Below are 17221 nucleotides of genomic sequence, written 5' to 3' on the forward strand. Positions count from 1 at the left end.
TTTCTTCAAGAGTGGTCTTAACAACATCAGGGTTTTTAGCACACACAGAAAGAGTATTGTCATCTGCATAATTATACAAAGCTGCATTATTGATAAAGTAGAAGATGTCGTTTAGGAAGATGTTAAAAACTAAAGGCCCTAGTATTGATCCTTGTGGTACGTCTTTCAGGAGTCCCACTCACTGCCACTGGTAATTTGACCAAGTTTGACACGTTACTTTCTGTTTGTAAGATAGCGGTGCATAAGTTTACATGCTGGGGCTGAGAGACCGTATGCAATAACCTTATCTAAGATGAGATCATGGGGCAGGCAGTCGAATGCTTTTGAGAGGTCCATTAGAACTGCGTCTACATATTTGTTGTCATCAAGGGCTATTTTCCTGTCTTCCACCAGTCTTAACAGGGTAGTTTGACATCCAACAGTTGTTCTGAATGCTGCCAGGAAAGGACGAAAAATGTTATCAAAATGACTAGTCTGTTGCTCACTAATGACCCGTTCATATAATTTGGACATTGATGGTAAAATACTGACTGGTCTATAGTTCTTTTCAATAAAGGGATCATCTTTCTTGAATATAGGGGTAACTTGTTCTAGCTTAAGACTATTTCGAAATGATCCTTGGTTTATAATTTCATTGGCCATGTTTCGGATGGGAACTTTTAAAGTATCTTTTCCAGCAATGATGATTATTTTATTTATTTATTTATTTTATTTTATTTTTTTTTGGGGGGGGGATCAGATCTATACCAGTTGCTTTTTTGGGATTTAACCATAACATAACATAACATAATAAAAACTAAAATGTTAGGCCCCTGGTCTTTTAGGTGTAATTTCCACTGTTTATTGAATGCAAAACATATTGCTTTGGTGAAAATTTCCATGTTTGACAAAAATAAAAAATAAATTATCTGGGCACGGAAAATTAATGGACAGACATAAAAACTGTCAAATGATGATAATAATAAACTGTTAACACGAAGGACACATTTGTAGATGTGTAAGCATCAAGATGCACCAATTGAGACTGGGGATCCCCACCAGCAGGGCGATGTGGATCGCGAGTGAGTATTGATCACCGAAGAGAGATGGCTCCAGCGATCGATACCACGGTCACGACAACTTCCACACACGCTACTGGTACGTTCCAAACGCTTGCTCTCAACTAGCCAGTTATTGACATTATTATACATTCCAAAGCGACATGTTTACCAGAGTAGATGCATTATTTAACCGAATCGACAATATATCAAACTACATGAACACGCTGATACACCCTGGTACAGTAAGATTTTCTGCGCTTTGAACAGCTCGAGCAACCTGGTAAATATTGTAAGGGTGATACTAGTACTTTGAATGCACAGTGTACATCAAACGTTTGAAAACAACCATATGATAGTCCCTCATCATATTGTGTTTTTTATTCGTTTATGCTTCTACTGATTTTCCGAGAAGCAATTGGATAATAAAAAAGGTTTCGAATCTACGATGAAGTTGCGAACAATGAGTCTACGATGAAGTTGCGAACAACTAGTCTACGATGAAGTTCCGAACAATAGTAAACATATATTGCAGTTGTTCTCGTGGTCGAGAAATGGGGACTTCAATCGAGAATGATGTGAAAGTTACTTTCAGGCATGTCAACGTTTCTCTTGGTTAGTACAATTTGTATTGCATGGACAAGAGGGTGCTACTCTCAACTGCAGCACAAGCACATACGATAAGGGCGAAATCACAATGCTTTTGGAATAGAGGTGGCAGTTAAGAGAACAATAGTTGAAGCGCAGTCGAGAATTGATAGCTTACTCCGTGGTCGCAGTATGAAGAGCAAGTTGAAGAATGAAGGCTATTACTTGCACTGGCAGATGATGATGATGTGAGGAATACAATATACTCAGGGGTAATGCTGTTGTTGTTTTCTTGTAAAACAGACGTAGATTTGAGATTTGTGATTATAAAAGCGTCTTCCAGAAAGAGTAGATCAGCGTAGTTGAAGAACAGAAATCGATGCAAACTTTGTCGCACCACTGGCCATTTTTTCGAGCTCGTTTGAATTTTTGCGCTACCTATTTCTTTTAATCCGTACAGTTATTCCAAACAATATCAAAGTTTTGAAGAACAAGGACGAATATATAAGAAATAATTCTGGACACCTCCTATCCAGCCGGAAATTAAGGTTTCTTATAATGTATATTCTTTTGTGATCTTTATTCCGAATAAAAAGTGTTCGTGCCATGTGCAATTACTTTAAAAAAAAAAAACCCCAATGTTATTTCAGATTTAGTTTCTCAATTTTGCTGACCAAACATTGACAATCAAGGATAAATACGAAATTGAAGTGTTCTTGAGAACAGATCATACATAGCCTTTTCCCGGTTAGTGGTATCTAATAATTTGTCAGCCAAAGCGCATATGCTATCGACGCCCCTCAGAAGTAGTTCAGTGGCCTTTGTGGTACCTTCAATAATATTGTAGACTTGCAATATCTGCAAAAAAAGGCCTCATTAATTCCAACTCTGACAACAAGTTCGTTTATATAAATAGGACCAATAGTAAGGGATCTAGAATGGACCCATACGCCAATCTCGAGTTAGATCCAACCAGACTAAGAGGCGGAGAGAACTACACGCTACCTGTGATTGATGAATCACGAAACATGACAGTAAGTTGCCTCGAAGACAGGAACATTGTGCCAGACTTTATCAAAGGCTTTGCAAATAACACAAAATGTGCTTTAAAGGAGAGTGAGTTGATTTACAGTGAAGTCATCCGGGAGAAAACCGAGCTGAAATGGTGTAAAAAGGTTCTCATCACTAAAATAATTGAACATGTGCTTGTATTGAACTCGTCCAAAATACCTTTTCGATTTAGTAAGGAGATTGAACAGTTAGTTATTCACTCGAAGTTTTGGATCAGTTTTTTAAAGACAGTGCAGACATAAGCAAATTTCGACTGCCTTTGAAAGGTACCGCAAACGAGAGAACACCAGGGGCAAGCCAATGAATGCGAACTTTTGAGGTTGGTTTCCCATTCCGTCGGAAGCCAAAGCGTTCCCTACAATGTTTGCAGAAATTGGCACTGTTAATTGTTATGTCAATAAAGTAATGATCATCTATGAAGCTCGTCCATGAAGTTCGTCCTGAGGAACACACAAGCTGTTTTCGTTTTACTGGAAAGAGCGGAATTGCACTGATACTTACACTGACACTGCTATCAAAGCCCTCGCAATAAGATGTTAGTCTAAACATAGATCTGCACATGGTTAGAACACTTCTTATTCGATTAAATCAGGGGTCACATATTCAATCATATTTACAGACTACTGTGGTAACGTATGCGACTTTGCCAAATGTAGACAACATGAGAACGAAATGAAAGAACGAAACAAAGTTTAAAAACATTTTTGACAGACCGACTTCCTCTGGTATAGTGCTTCTTGGAATAATTGTCAAGATTTTGGGTTGCTATCTGAGGCTTTTGACAGTTCTAAGGTTCCTGAGGAATCTTGTGTATGTGCTCTTAATCTAAACGGAATCTGGACGAAAATGACATATTTTTCGATCTTTGAACAATAAAAAAATGTGTTTGTTATATAATTTTCGGTACTATTATTTTTAACATTTCCCTTTTCTGCATACAAAAGCCTTCCAAATACTACTAACATATAACATGGAGTAATCAGACATATCAAATTCACATATGATTTTACGAGAACCGAGATTGAACACGAATTGTTTCCCGGAGGTGCTGGTTCAAGTAAGTTGTGAGAATGCTTTGCTTATCGACAAGGTGCGCTATTTCCCTCCTTTGAACTAGCTCAATTGACTTTTTAAGTACGAAGTGCAATTTAAGGACCCGTTGTCGGATCACTACTGGGTGTGAGCTAGACAGGGTATCCAGGCATCAGCATCTGCAGTAATAGTTTAGAGGTAACGCACGTTACACCTGATGCGAGCACCACGTCATAGTTTATAATTATCCACGAAGATATCTTAAAAGAGAAATACCAGGAACTGGTAAAAAAACTAAATCAAATGGAAATCTAGGTTATCCTAATCCAAATATAGTTCTGCTATTTAAAGGAATACAAAAGTTGAAGAGTTCTAGGAATAGATACTATGAGATGCTATTCATGATCACAGTTATATTACTTTTTTAAACAACAGGATGAGTGCATGATCCAGAAAGGTGAGTGAGATAAACACCTGTATGTTGTAGTACCTAATAACACGATTAAAACGACAGGAGCAAGTCCAGTGACGTATACTTTTAGGGTGCCCACTAATGCTGGTTATTTCGAACCTTTTTTTCTGACCGTTTTCTGATGGTTACTCTGATAATGACACAGCAGTACAGCATGTGGTTAAATCATCAAATATTTGCCCTTAAAGCACAAGTAGCAAATGTCAGTAAATAGTTCTCGTTTTGAAAAGTATGTATACAGTGAATCGATACTATCAATATGCAACTCGTTTATTACATATGTTTCTTCCTTTTTTCACAAGAATACTCATTATCATCTGATTTCTAACAACACTTTTGGTACTCTCACACGCTTTTCATGCTGAAATATGTTGAGTAAAACGTGTGTGCAATATCCCAAAGATAGTCATAAAAACCGAAGCTTATATGTTCACTACATAGTTATTGTATATATCATCTGTAATAAAATACTTCTAAATATTCCTAAAGATGTTTTCGATGGACCAGACTCTTAGCACTGCTGTATAGACTGCTAGCAGACGACATTATCGCGCTCCCTGAGGGGAGAAATAGAGAGGCGGAAATATTGTAGCATATATTCTTGTTCTCTGTGCTTTAAACGTCACGTAGCTATGGTAACAAATTATTACGAGAAAAATAATGTCGCACTACATTATGTGTCAACGTATGTTATACCAGCAGTGATTTTGTGATAATAGTATGTCAATGCTGTCAGGAATTATATCCGGAGGTGTAGATAATAACCAGAGTTCCTTTGTTCGATGAGTATTGGGATTGATATTTCCGGCAAATAACATGTCTATTGGAGTAAAGATACGTTGATATGATTGTATATGTTATATGTGACTGGAAACTGCGTCGTTACTGAAGTTGTCGTTTAAGATGTTAAACAACAGTTGTTAACATGGTGACTGGACGAGCAAAAGTCATCTACAGAAAAAGTGTCACGCGGTCGTAGTTGCCAAGGTAAAAACTCACATCCTGTCTTTCATAATATAGTAGCTGTATTCATTAAGCAATTCTATAATGTTTATTTTTCTTCTTCAATTCGAATATCGGGCTCTTTTCTTTTGTTCTCGATATGTAGTCTGTCTAATATAAGTAATCACTAGTCTTCTATAGTTTGTTTTGATTAAACGGGATATATACATATACGGGAAAATACATTTATTATATTGTATAATATTTATATATTAGAATATACAATTTAAGCAAAAATGTAATGTGTCCGTTGTGAAGCGTGTATTGGGGATCTTTTAATGAGATTGACGCCACTTTAAACAAAAACGTAGATATGCATTTATTTAAACAACGTCTTCAAGGTCGTCTTATATAAATACCATTTATGTAATTTATGTAAATGTTTAAATCTGTTTAAGACGTATAGCAATAAAGGCATACAACAGGCCCCAATGTGTCGAACAGTCGAAAGCATAACTTAAGTATCTTAATTCTTTTAGCCAAACTACTTACAGTTGTATATTGAACTAATTTTACTACGTTAAAAATCGTGATTAGTATTAGAAATATTTCCTGAACTGTTATTTGAATTTTTCACATTTAAATGAATACATTACACAAATATTACAAACCAAACAAAAAATGAGTTTACCTTGATCTTGTTATTGTTGGACTTAAGTTTGTTCAGAAAATTGGGGCCTTGGCCTTTAATAATGAAACATCTTAAGTCATTTCTTTACTTAAATCGATTTCCTACGATGCCCATTGTCAGATTTAAAAAAGGTAAATGTTTTAACATTAAAATGCGTATTTAACATATCTTTTATGGAAAAAAAGTGTTTAAGACAGTGTTAGACAGCTATTATATCATATGACCAATGATAAACCGACTTAAGGTAAGAAATGATATCAGATGTATCATTGATAGTTTACCATCACTTATCAGCATAAGGCATTATTAGGGATAACATTAAATAACCCCAGTGAACTATCCTGTTCTCCCTGACCGTACTAGGACGCTTATCCCGTTATTGAAGTGTACTTTGATTAACAATATAAAATATATATATATATATATATATATATATATATATATATATATATATATATATATATATATATATATATATATATATATATATATATGTATATGTATATATATATATGTGTGTGTGTGTGTGCGTGCGCGCGCGTGTGTGTGTGTGTGTGTGTGTGTGTGTGTGTGTTCGCGCGTGCGAGCGAGCGAGGGAGCGAGCGTCTCTGAATTTGCTTTAAAATAACTATGTACGCCTTACAAGGTCGGGGCTGCTAGGCTTGTTGTTTCCATTGCAATAATACACACATTTAGGCCTCATTCAGGCAGAGAGACCCTTTGTTACACAAGCAATATATACAAAGTATGGAAATAGCTGGTTCATTAAACTGCTAATTGACAGCACACTGACAACGCCCGCTAAACCCGGTTGAAAGCGGTATTATTCTATTCAAGAATCATTAGATTCCGAAAGACCAGAAGATAAGGCTGAATTAAAACATTAGAATACGTACAGTGTTTGCCTTCATACAAATCAAACAGGAAGGCAAATTCAAATACCAACAAAAATCTAGTGATCAAATAATAAATTTATTTTGTGATTTTGTCTTATTTTCTTTGATCAAGAAAGACAATTACTTTACAATAGACGAGTTTAGGGGGAAAATGAGGGAACATACAGTGTTACACAAATGGAGTTTTCAAATGATGGTGGAATTCCTAATGCGCCCCCTGAAAAGACTTTTACCCTAATATGTATTTATAAAGTGAACTATATTGTATTGTGTTTTATTTCGTTATTCGACTCTGTTGTCACCTATGAGTTATTGTGCTTTCACTGTCTTGAAGTCGCCGGCCAGAACTTTTATTTCTATTCCGTTTTCATTTCGCTCATGCTAGGAAATGGGAACAATGGATTACTTTTGATTGCCTCGAGAAAATAAACCATGGTAGTTGCTTAAAATATATTTATTTCAGCTACATATTGTAACACTTTATAGCGGTTGGTGTCTCTAATTTTCGTTATTTTCAATAAATCAATAGCAATTAATTACTGGTCCCTTAATATAAAACGCAGCGTACATAAAAAGTATACGTATAGAAGCGCAGATTTGATTGGCGAGGAAAGACACCAGGTTACAACAGTGATATACACGAAGGGAGGTATTGGAAAACAAAGATAATATATTCTGTGTTTTGGTCTCAAATCAGGACTTTATAAATGTAAGTTTAATAGTAATTAACACATGCACAGTAAATTCGGCGACATTGATGACATGCATCAACTTTCTCTTCAAGTCTTTTGATAACTTCTTTGACAAGCGCAAGGAAACAATGCGGGTTAAACCGACGACCGGAGACTCTTCCGCGATATGTTCCGTGGTACTTGTTACTGGTGAAATAGTTTAGGCATAAATGTGTTCTGTCATATATTTGGCAGAGGTGTCCGTCCCTCAACCAAAGGGTGGTGGGTTCGATCCCGACCTGGGGAACTTTCGCATGGACTCTCAAAATGAAACAACTACTGTTTTTTTCTCGATCATATATACTTGAACATATACGTGATCATATAAGTGATTATAATGTACGTGATTATACACGTAATCATATACTTTATGATATACGTGATTATATACGTGATGAACGTCATCATATACGTGATTATATACGTGATCATATACGTGATCATATTCGTGATTATATACGTGATTATATGCATGATCATATGCGTGATTATATACGTGATTATAGTTGTGATTACATACGTGATTATATTCGTTAACATATACGTGATTGCATTTACGTGATTATATATGTGATAATAAACGTGATTAAATTCGTAATAATATTTATATATACTAGATTATTAACTTGATTATATACGTGATTTTATTCGTGATTATATACGTGATTATTGTCGTGATGATATTCGTAATTATATGCGTGATTATGTACGTGATTATGTACGTGATTATGTACGTGATTATAAACGTGATTATATACGTGATTATATACGTGATTTTATACGTGATCATATACGTGATCATATTCGTGATTATATGCATGATCATATGCGTGATTATATACGTGATTATAAACGTGATTATAAACGTGATTATAAACGTGATTATATTCGTGATTATATACGTGATTATAAACGTGATTATAAACGTGATATATTCGTGATTATATACTTGATTATATACTTGATTATAAATGTGATTATATTCGTGATTATATTCGTAATTATATTCGTGATTATATACTTTATTATAAACGTGATTATATTCGTGATTATATTCGTAATTATATGCGTGATTATATACGTGATTATAAACGCGACTATATACGTGATTATAAACGCGACTATATACGTGATTATAAACGTGATTATACACGTGATTATATACGTGATTATATACGTTAGTATATACGCTGTCAAATTTTATCACAAGCAAGCTGAAAGAAATAAGCATAAATTAAATTAGTTAATGACGAACTGCTGTATTGATTGATGTACATGTGCTGCAATATATACATATTGATTGATTTGTACCTTTTTGGACCATATGGTCAAAGTACTTGCTTCTGAGCCCATCTCATTAGCTTCATATGCAATCCTGAAATATATATATTTTTGTTTACAACTTCAACAATGGTATTCACATTAATTGCGATTCTATTTTAATCCGTAGCTTCGTGACAACCTTAATAAAGCTTTAATTACTAGTATGTAATTTCACTTTACTCCAGTCTAGTCAAATCGATCTACAAGTTCATTTAATAAACAATTAAGACGCCAACACGATGAAAATTCATACAAGTACGCTTCAACTAATGACATTTATTTCTTTAATTTGATTTCTTGTTTTGTGTTATAAATGATAAGGCGTGCTGATAGATTTTAATTGACATCCATATTTGTTTTGTGTACTGCAACCCTACCATCGAGAACTTTCAATGCTGTACGCAAGACAACAAGTAGCATTATGCCGCGGCGACTTTTCTCCTTAAGTTGATATGTGATATGTTCAGATGGATTTCTTAAAATACATGGCATTTATAACAACGAGACGGTACAGAGAGAGAATCGTTCCTGTCAAAACCGATATGCGCAACAATCCGAGTGCCGGGAAGCAACAACGATCGATCCGTCGGCCAGAAATAGACGGCAGCACGCTAAACAGAGATATGTTGTCAGCTCGTTTCTGCATCTTTTACCTGGCTGGAGAATTGCATTACATAACACTGTAAACAGACGGAAATTGCCTTACCTGTGGGATACATAATGCGTTGTAGTAAATGTTTGTAGTATTTTATGTGGGAAAATGTGAAATGCGTTTGTTTGCACGGACTGGAATGTAAATATGAAATTATTGACTTGGACAAACGTGCAAGAGAAAAATGTATGCTACTTCACAATTCAAACACCAACGAATTCATGTGTAAGGTTTGAGACGCAAGGTAAGTCAGAAGATTGTAAGGTTGTAATTATATATGTAGTCAGATATTGCCGAGACGGCTTGACAAGGAACAAGCCACGCAACCATTGTTTCCTTGTAACTTGTCAGCGAGCTTACTCGCTTTACCAACTTCGTTGAAAGGCTAGTAAAGCGCATACCACACTCAATAGTTATGATTAATTCTCCTTTCATTACATATTATCACATTAACCAAGAACATTTCAATGCCAAACAGTATACAAAACAGAAAATATTTCCGTCATATAGTAAATAGATGGCTGGCGTAGTAATATCTGTTTTGCGTACTATAGCAAACATGCAGACACTCGGCTAAAATGATACAGCGATAAAGTCATTTTCTGATCAATAAAAGCCATTAAATGTAGATGCATCATATGTGCGAGTTGGCACAATGTTCCAGAAACCAAATATTCCAGCTGAAAAACTACTCAAGCAGTCTGTAAATAACTTTGAAAGCAAGTGTGTTTCTTGAATTCGATTTTTTATTTTAAAATCTTAATAGGTTTTACCGACGGTATTACGTATATACACAGCGTTTTTGCAAGTCTGCTTGATTCGGAATTTGTAAACATTTTCTACAAGGAATTTATAACTTGTATGTACTTGTTGCAATGAAACCTACAGAAAAATAAAAAAAAACAATGTGAAAGTTAGATGACATGAAATAAGATCTTAATGATTAAGAAAGGGCAAAGTGAGCCCATCGAATGAGCCCTTCTTATACATTAAGATATTACTTTAGGTAATCTAACTGACTTAGAACTGACTTAGAATGCAACCTCATTGGCTGAAACATGTATCTACTGAGTGACAGTAGACGGGCCTTTAAACATAAGTTAAAATTCTTAAAGGTGAACTCTCACAGATTGACCGTTTTGACAACTTTATTTTTATTTCTAGCACCATTTTAGCTAGCAGGGCTAGTATCGTGTTGGACTGTATGGCTAGAACCATCCTAGCATAAAGGGCTAAGACTTTGTTAGGTTGTAGGGCTAGTACCATCTTAGCCTGTAGGGCTAGTACTATCTAAGCATGTAGGGCTAATACCATCTAAGCATGTAGGGCTACCACCGTGTAAGCCTGTAGCGTTAGTACCAATTAAGCCTGTAGGGCTAGTACCATCTTAGCCTGTAGGGCTATTACTATCTTAGCCTAAAGGGCTACCACAGTGTTAGCCTGTATGGCTAGTACCATCCTAGCCAGCAGGGCTAGTACCTGGTTAGGTTGTATGGCTAGTATCATTTAAGCCTGTTGGGCTAGAACCATTATAGCCTGTAGGGCTAGTTACGTGTAATGTTGTATGGTAAGTATCCTGAAGGGCAAGTGTCGTGTAAAGCTGTATGCCAAGTACCATCTTAGCATATAATGCTAGTGTCGTGTTAGAGTGTATGGTTAATACCTGCTAGTGGGGCTAGAATCGTGATAGGATGTATGGCTAGTACCGTCATAGCCTGTAGGGTTAGTACCGTCTTAGCCTGTAGGGTTAGTACCGTCTTAGCATGTAGGGTTAGTACCGTCTTAGCCTGTAGGGCTAGTAGCATGTTAGCCTGTAGGGTAAGTACCGTTTTAGCCTGTAGGGTTAGTACCGTCTTAGCATGTAGGGTTAGTACCGTCTTAGCCTGTAGGGTTAGTACCGTCTTAGCATGTAGGGCTAGTAGCATGTTAGCCTGTAGGGCTAGTACCATCTCTTACCCTGTAGGGCTAGTACCATCTCTTAGCCTGTATGGCTAGTACCATCTCTTAGCCTGTAGGGCTAGTACCATTTTAGCCTGAAGGGCTAGTACCATATTAGCCTGTAAGCTAGTACCATCTTAGCCTGTAGGGCTACCACCGTGTTGACCTGTAGTGCTAGTAACATCTTAGCCTGTAGGGTTACCACCGTGTTAGCCTGTAGGGATAGTATCATTCTAGCCAGCAGGGCTAGTACCTAGTTAGGCTGTATGGCTAGTATCATTTAAGCATGTAGGGCTAGTACCGCGTTAGGCTGTATGGCAAGTACCATGTTAGCCTTTGAGGCTAGTAACAAGGTAGCTTGTAGGATTAGTACCGTGTTAGCCTTTAGAACTAGTACCGTGTTAGCTTGTAGGGCTTAAACAACATTAGCCTCAAGGGTTAGTACCGTGTATATCTAGTGATATGTCAGGTTAGAAGGTAGGGCTGGCAACATGTGAGCTTGCATGGTTAGTATCGTGTAGATCTGTAGGGCTAGTATCAGGTTAGCCTGTAGGGCGGACACCATGTTAGCCTGAAGTGTTAGTTCCGTGTAGATCTGTAGGGCTAGTATCAGGTTAGCCTGTAGGGCGGACACCATGTTAGCCTGAAGTGTTGGTACCGTGTAGATCTGTAGGGCTAGTATCAGGTTAGACTGTAGGGCGGACACCATGTTAGCCTGAAGTGTTAGTTCCGTGTAGATCTGTAGGGCTAGTATCAGGTTAGCCTGTAAGGCGGACACCATGTTAGCCTGAAGTGTTAGTACCGTGTAGATCTGTAGGGCTAGTATCAGGTTACCCTATAGGGCGGACAACATGTTAGCCTGAAGTGTTAGTACCGTGTAGATCTGTAGGGCTAGTATCAGGTTAGCCTGTAGGGCGGACACCATGTTAGCCTGAAGTGTTAGTACCGTGTAGATCTGTAGGGCTAGTATCAGGTTAGCCTGTAGGGCGGACACCATGTTAGCCTGAAGTGTTAGTACCGTGTAGATATGTAGGGCTAGTATCAGGTTAGCCTTTAAGGCTGAAACCATGTTAGCCTGAAGGGTAAGTTCCGTGTAGATATGTAGGGCTAGTATAAGTTTAGAAGGTAGGACTGACACCATGTTAGCCTGAAGGGTAAGTTTCTTGTAAATCTGTAGGGCTAGTACCGCATCAGCTTATAGGCGAATGGGTGCCAGGGAATGTTGTGCGATCAGGTTTGGCCAGCCGTTGTTCTGAGTAATTATTTGATCTTCTTGCTGAGTATTAAATGCTCTTGGTTTCAATTGTTTTTAATGAAATTAACCAGTGAACAAAATTAATCGATGCTCTTGAGGTCTTGGTTGGCCTCGCCGTTTATCCAAGGTCGACATGAAAAAATAACTAGACGTCCGAGGCATTGTGCTCGTAAATAATCGACTAGCAGAGTGTTGGTTTAATGTGTCTGTCCATTATATCAAGTGATCTATTAATCTCCTTTTTCCCATTTCAATTTCTTTGAATCATTAGAGCGAAACATGCACATACAATGATGGTCATATAATGATAAATATTCTTGCCAAGCTATTGTGAAATCCTTCCAGCGGAACAGCGGTGCACGCATATCAAACACATACTGCATGCATGCATGCTTTTATTACTTGATACTATTTTGATCGCATCTAGATAGAAAAAATGTTGGAATTGTGCATGTATTTGACCTCAAATTATGACCATCACCTTTTGAGTCACGGACGCACAATATACTGCCCTTATATGGTTATTAAATGCTTGTGTCACGTTTATGTTTCCCCCCCACAAGCATAGTAAACCTTAGCCTTACTAAGCGTGTCGGTATGTTGGACGGGCAACCAGTACAAATGCTATTGAACATGTCTGCTAGTATGATATTCATTACTCAGGTGGAATAACAAGAGGAACTGGAGAGTTACAATTTTAATATGAACGATCAATATGTTGACGATTCAACCAATAGGTACGGCAAATAAAATGAAGATTAATATGGAAATTAAACATTAACTATTATGAAAAATACTGCCATCGCATTCGTCCAAAAAAAATTCAACCGTTATCAAAAGATTTGGAAAATATTTTGTATGTTTAGTGGTCAACATAATATTTTGTTCAGTGAGAAGGAAGTATTTCTTAAGTTTTCCAGTCGTTTTTGATTTAAATCCGGTGAAGTCTTAGATATAAACGGTGGCTGGCCTAGTTAGTGGGTAGATTACACGCTATAATGTAGACCTCTAAGCACAATGTAGTTACAAAAAAGGTCATGCGACGCACATCAAACCTTTTATTTTTGTAAAAACACATACGTGTACTAACAACCTTTAACGATTACATTACGGTCGAAACTATTCTTGTACCTATGAGATGGCGGTATTTTCCAAAATATTCGACTTTTAAAATCCATATATTTTTTGCAATAATTGCAAATCTCCTTTTGTTCCGAATCTGACTTTTAATACTTAACATGAATCATCCCCAAAAAGTCAGAAAAGAGCTTTGAATGGCAATACTCGTCCGTTAGTCAAGGATCATTGGCCAGTATCTATTTTTGGCACCATACCATATCATTTAACAGGTGATATTGGTGGTCTCCATGATTCGAATACGGCTATGGGAGTTGTATTTTACTGTTTTTGATTAATGTTCATATTATTTTAACGACAACAACGCCAAAGTGACGACCATGCACGAAGGCAAGCGCTTGGAATATTTCCTTGACCCCCCCCCCCACACACACACACAAAGCTTATTTTAACTTAGTTTAAAGAAGAACAATATGTCGAAAACTAAACATGTTGAAATTATATTTATATGTATTTTTATTGCTTAAGTTTCTAACGCGTACTTATTTAAAGATACACACTTACTCCCAAAAAAAGGTTTACCACAATTATTACAATTTTTTAAACAAACTAAGGATGAATAAATGTCGAAAACAGTGGTTCCTATGAACTCCCAAATAAGGTTTACCACAATTATTACATTTTTTTTAAATAAACTAAAAGGATTAATAAATGTCTAAAACAATGGTTCTTATGAAGGATTTCGAGTTTAATTTGAAAGAAAAGTGCAAAAACATGGTATTTCCACCTTAGGAGAATATAGTTGATCACAGTAAATCTTTTAGCAATCACCAATCATTTAATATTTTTGCGTTTTCAGCTATTAAATACACGGTTACCCTCTTGTTTTCAGTAATTGATATTTTCCATACATGCATTATGTAGTAAGTAGTTAAAGGTGTATCACTCAAAATTTATAATGTTTGTTATACAGATAAGATAAGATAAGAAAATTGTTTATTATAGTGACATGTGTAATGGACAATATACATAATATCATGCAATATAGACAAAATATTTTACACCCGGCCCAGTGGACCTATAAGTCACCTTACAACATAAATGGTAATAATTATAGCAAGGTCAATTAATATACATTATTACAAAACAGTAATGGCAGATAATACAAATTAAATAAACATGGTAATACATGTTGTTAGCGAGAAATATGAAAATATGTTGGTTTTAAGAATACAACAAACTTCTTCTTAATAAATACGCCTTAGTTACAAATTTGGCAATCTTTCTGGGATGTGAATGCATAAGTGAACATAATTTATCAGATAATGGTAGGCTAACGTCGTTTAAAACATCAGTGGTATTAAGTAAACTATTTCTAATGTTTGTATATGTATCCCATTGTAAAAGGAAATGAATTTCACTTTCAACTTGGTTACTGTTGCAAAGTCTACATAGTCTATTTTCGGGGGGTTCACCAACAAAGCGTCCAGTTTCGATTCGTATTGGTAAAATTCCGAAACGGAATTGGCACAACAGAGAGCGTTCATATTTTGGTACATTCAGTAATAAATAGTCTTCCTTTTTAAACGTGGATTGATTTAAACTGTCTGTAAGTGCGAAGTTTTCTCACATTCTGCACGTCATTTGTCCACTGTTCACTGTATAAGTCTCTAATAAGATCATTAACATTTGAGAGCTCAACACAAGATCTTACATAAAAATGTTGCTCAAGATTTAGACTGATTAATATAGATTTAACATCACTAGACCAGTTATTATTACATCTATTATAATCGTGCACAAACACTTTCTTTGTTAGCCTTTCATTGTCCATTAGTAATAGTCTGTTCCAAAAACGTAATATTGACAGTTTACGTTTAAACACACTGGGAACCCAGCCAGAGTCTCCGTATAAAGCTAACAGTGGCGCAAATCGATGTACTCCGAAAAAGTATCTTAGAGCACGATGACAGACATTGTCAATACTTTGGAAAGACTTGTATCCCCAGGTTGCAGCACCATATTCAAGAATAGGAGATACACAACAATTAAAAAGTTTCTCATACGTATTAAAACCAATATCTTTGAGGTTATGGATTTTGTTAATTAAACCGCCTAGTGCACGTCCAGCCCCTTTCGATAATGCATCGCAGTTCAACACAAAATTGCATTTCTCGTAAAAAATTACCCCCAGGTATTTGTAATGGTCCACGGTTTCTATAACATTATCGCCTACTTTGAACACGTGTTCACTGCGTTTCGATCGCCCTTGACGAAAATGTACACACTTCGATTTGTTAGTGTTGATGAGTACTCGCCATTTCTTGCACCATGTGTGAATGACGTTCAGCATAGCCTGTAAATTGTCCTCAGTGTCTGACATTAAGACGATGTCGTCCGCATACAGAAGTATCGAGATGTTGTCTGTATCGATGCTCACACCAAGGCCTAAATCTTTTATCTCCTGTACAAGATCATTTGCGAATATTGCCCAGAGGGTTGGCGACAAAGTGCAGCCCTGTTTTAAACCGGAAGTACACTCAAACCAATCTGTAGTGGCGTTGTTTGCGAGCACACTGTTGTTAATACGCACACACGTAGATGAGCTTGCATAAATGTTCTTTATGGACTGGTATACTTTCCCATCAATATTGTGGAGCAACAATTTATATAGGAGCAACTTCCGGTCCACATAATCGAAACACTTCTTAAGGTCAATGAAAGCAGTGTATACGTTCTTGTTGTTGCGGATAATACTGTTAAGTGTAAATATGTGGTCCTCGCACGATCTACCCTTCCGAAACCCGTTTTGTTCATCAGCCAAAAGGTGATTAGATTCTAAAAATGAAGACACTCTCTTATTTAAGAATGATGTGTACAGTTTGTTTATGCATGATAACAGGCTAATTCCTCTATAATAAAGTGGTACTCTTTTGTCGGTGCTTGGGTCTTTCAGTATGGGGCAAATAACACTTTTGCGCCAAATCGATGGTATAATACTACAATCGAATATTAGCTGAAACAATTTCTGTATAACGGCAATAACAACTGGGAATTTAAGAACATCGTATGGGATTCTGTCATAACCCGGGGCTGACCCATTTTTAGCACTCATAATAATGTTTGTTATCTCTTCTATAGAAACATTTTTATTCAAAATAACATTTGGTGCGTAAAGAGGGTCAACATTTCTGTGTTCAAGTATATCCTTATGATTTAAACATTGTCTATAACGCTCTCCGTCAAAAGAACCCGCATCATCACAGTTATAAATTTTCTCAAAGTCTGTTTTCCACCTATTTAACACCGTTTGTTCATTTTTGCAGACATTTCCGTCGTTATCGACTATTTCGATTGGTATGGAATTATCTTTTCTTGGCCCTAAACGTTTTATCTTTTGCCAGAATTCATTTGGATTTGAAGTCGAGATCTCGTCGATTTCAATAGCTTAAGCGCGCCTATATGCTCGTTCCGTCTGGCGTAACAGTTTATCAAAGTTATTGCGAGCGTTTTTAT

At 36.4% G+C, this 17221-nt stretch overlaps 1 protein-coding gene across 2 annotated transcripts in view; it reads left to right on the forward strand.

The window, feature by feature from the left end:
* Positions 1 to 4789: 4789 nt before the first annotated feature.
* LOC128238763 (monocarboxylate transporter 12-like) overlaps positions 4790 to 17221 on the forward strand; it is a 29721-nt gene continuing 17289 nt past the window's right edge. The window contains exon 1 of one of the 2 annotated variants that reach the window (XM_052955004.1): positions 4790 to 5187. The gene's annotated coding sequence lies outside the window, so the exon portion shown is untranslated. Of the gene's footprint in view, positions 5188 to 9375; positions 9680 to 17221 lie in introns of those variants that run through there. The other variant, XM_052955003.1, reaches the window with a different exon arrangement.

Source organism: Mya arenaria, chromosome 6, assembly GCF_026914265.1.
Source record: "Mya arenaria isolate MELC-2E11 chromosome 6, ASM2691426v1".
Classification (NCBI taxonomy): domain Eukaryota; kingdom Metazoa; phylum Mollusca; class Bivalvia; order Myida; family Myidae; genus Mya; species Mya arenaria.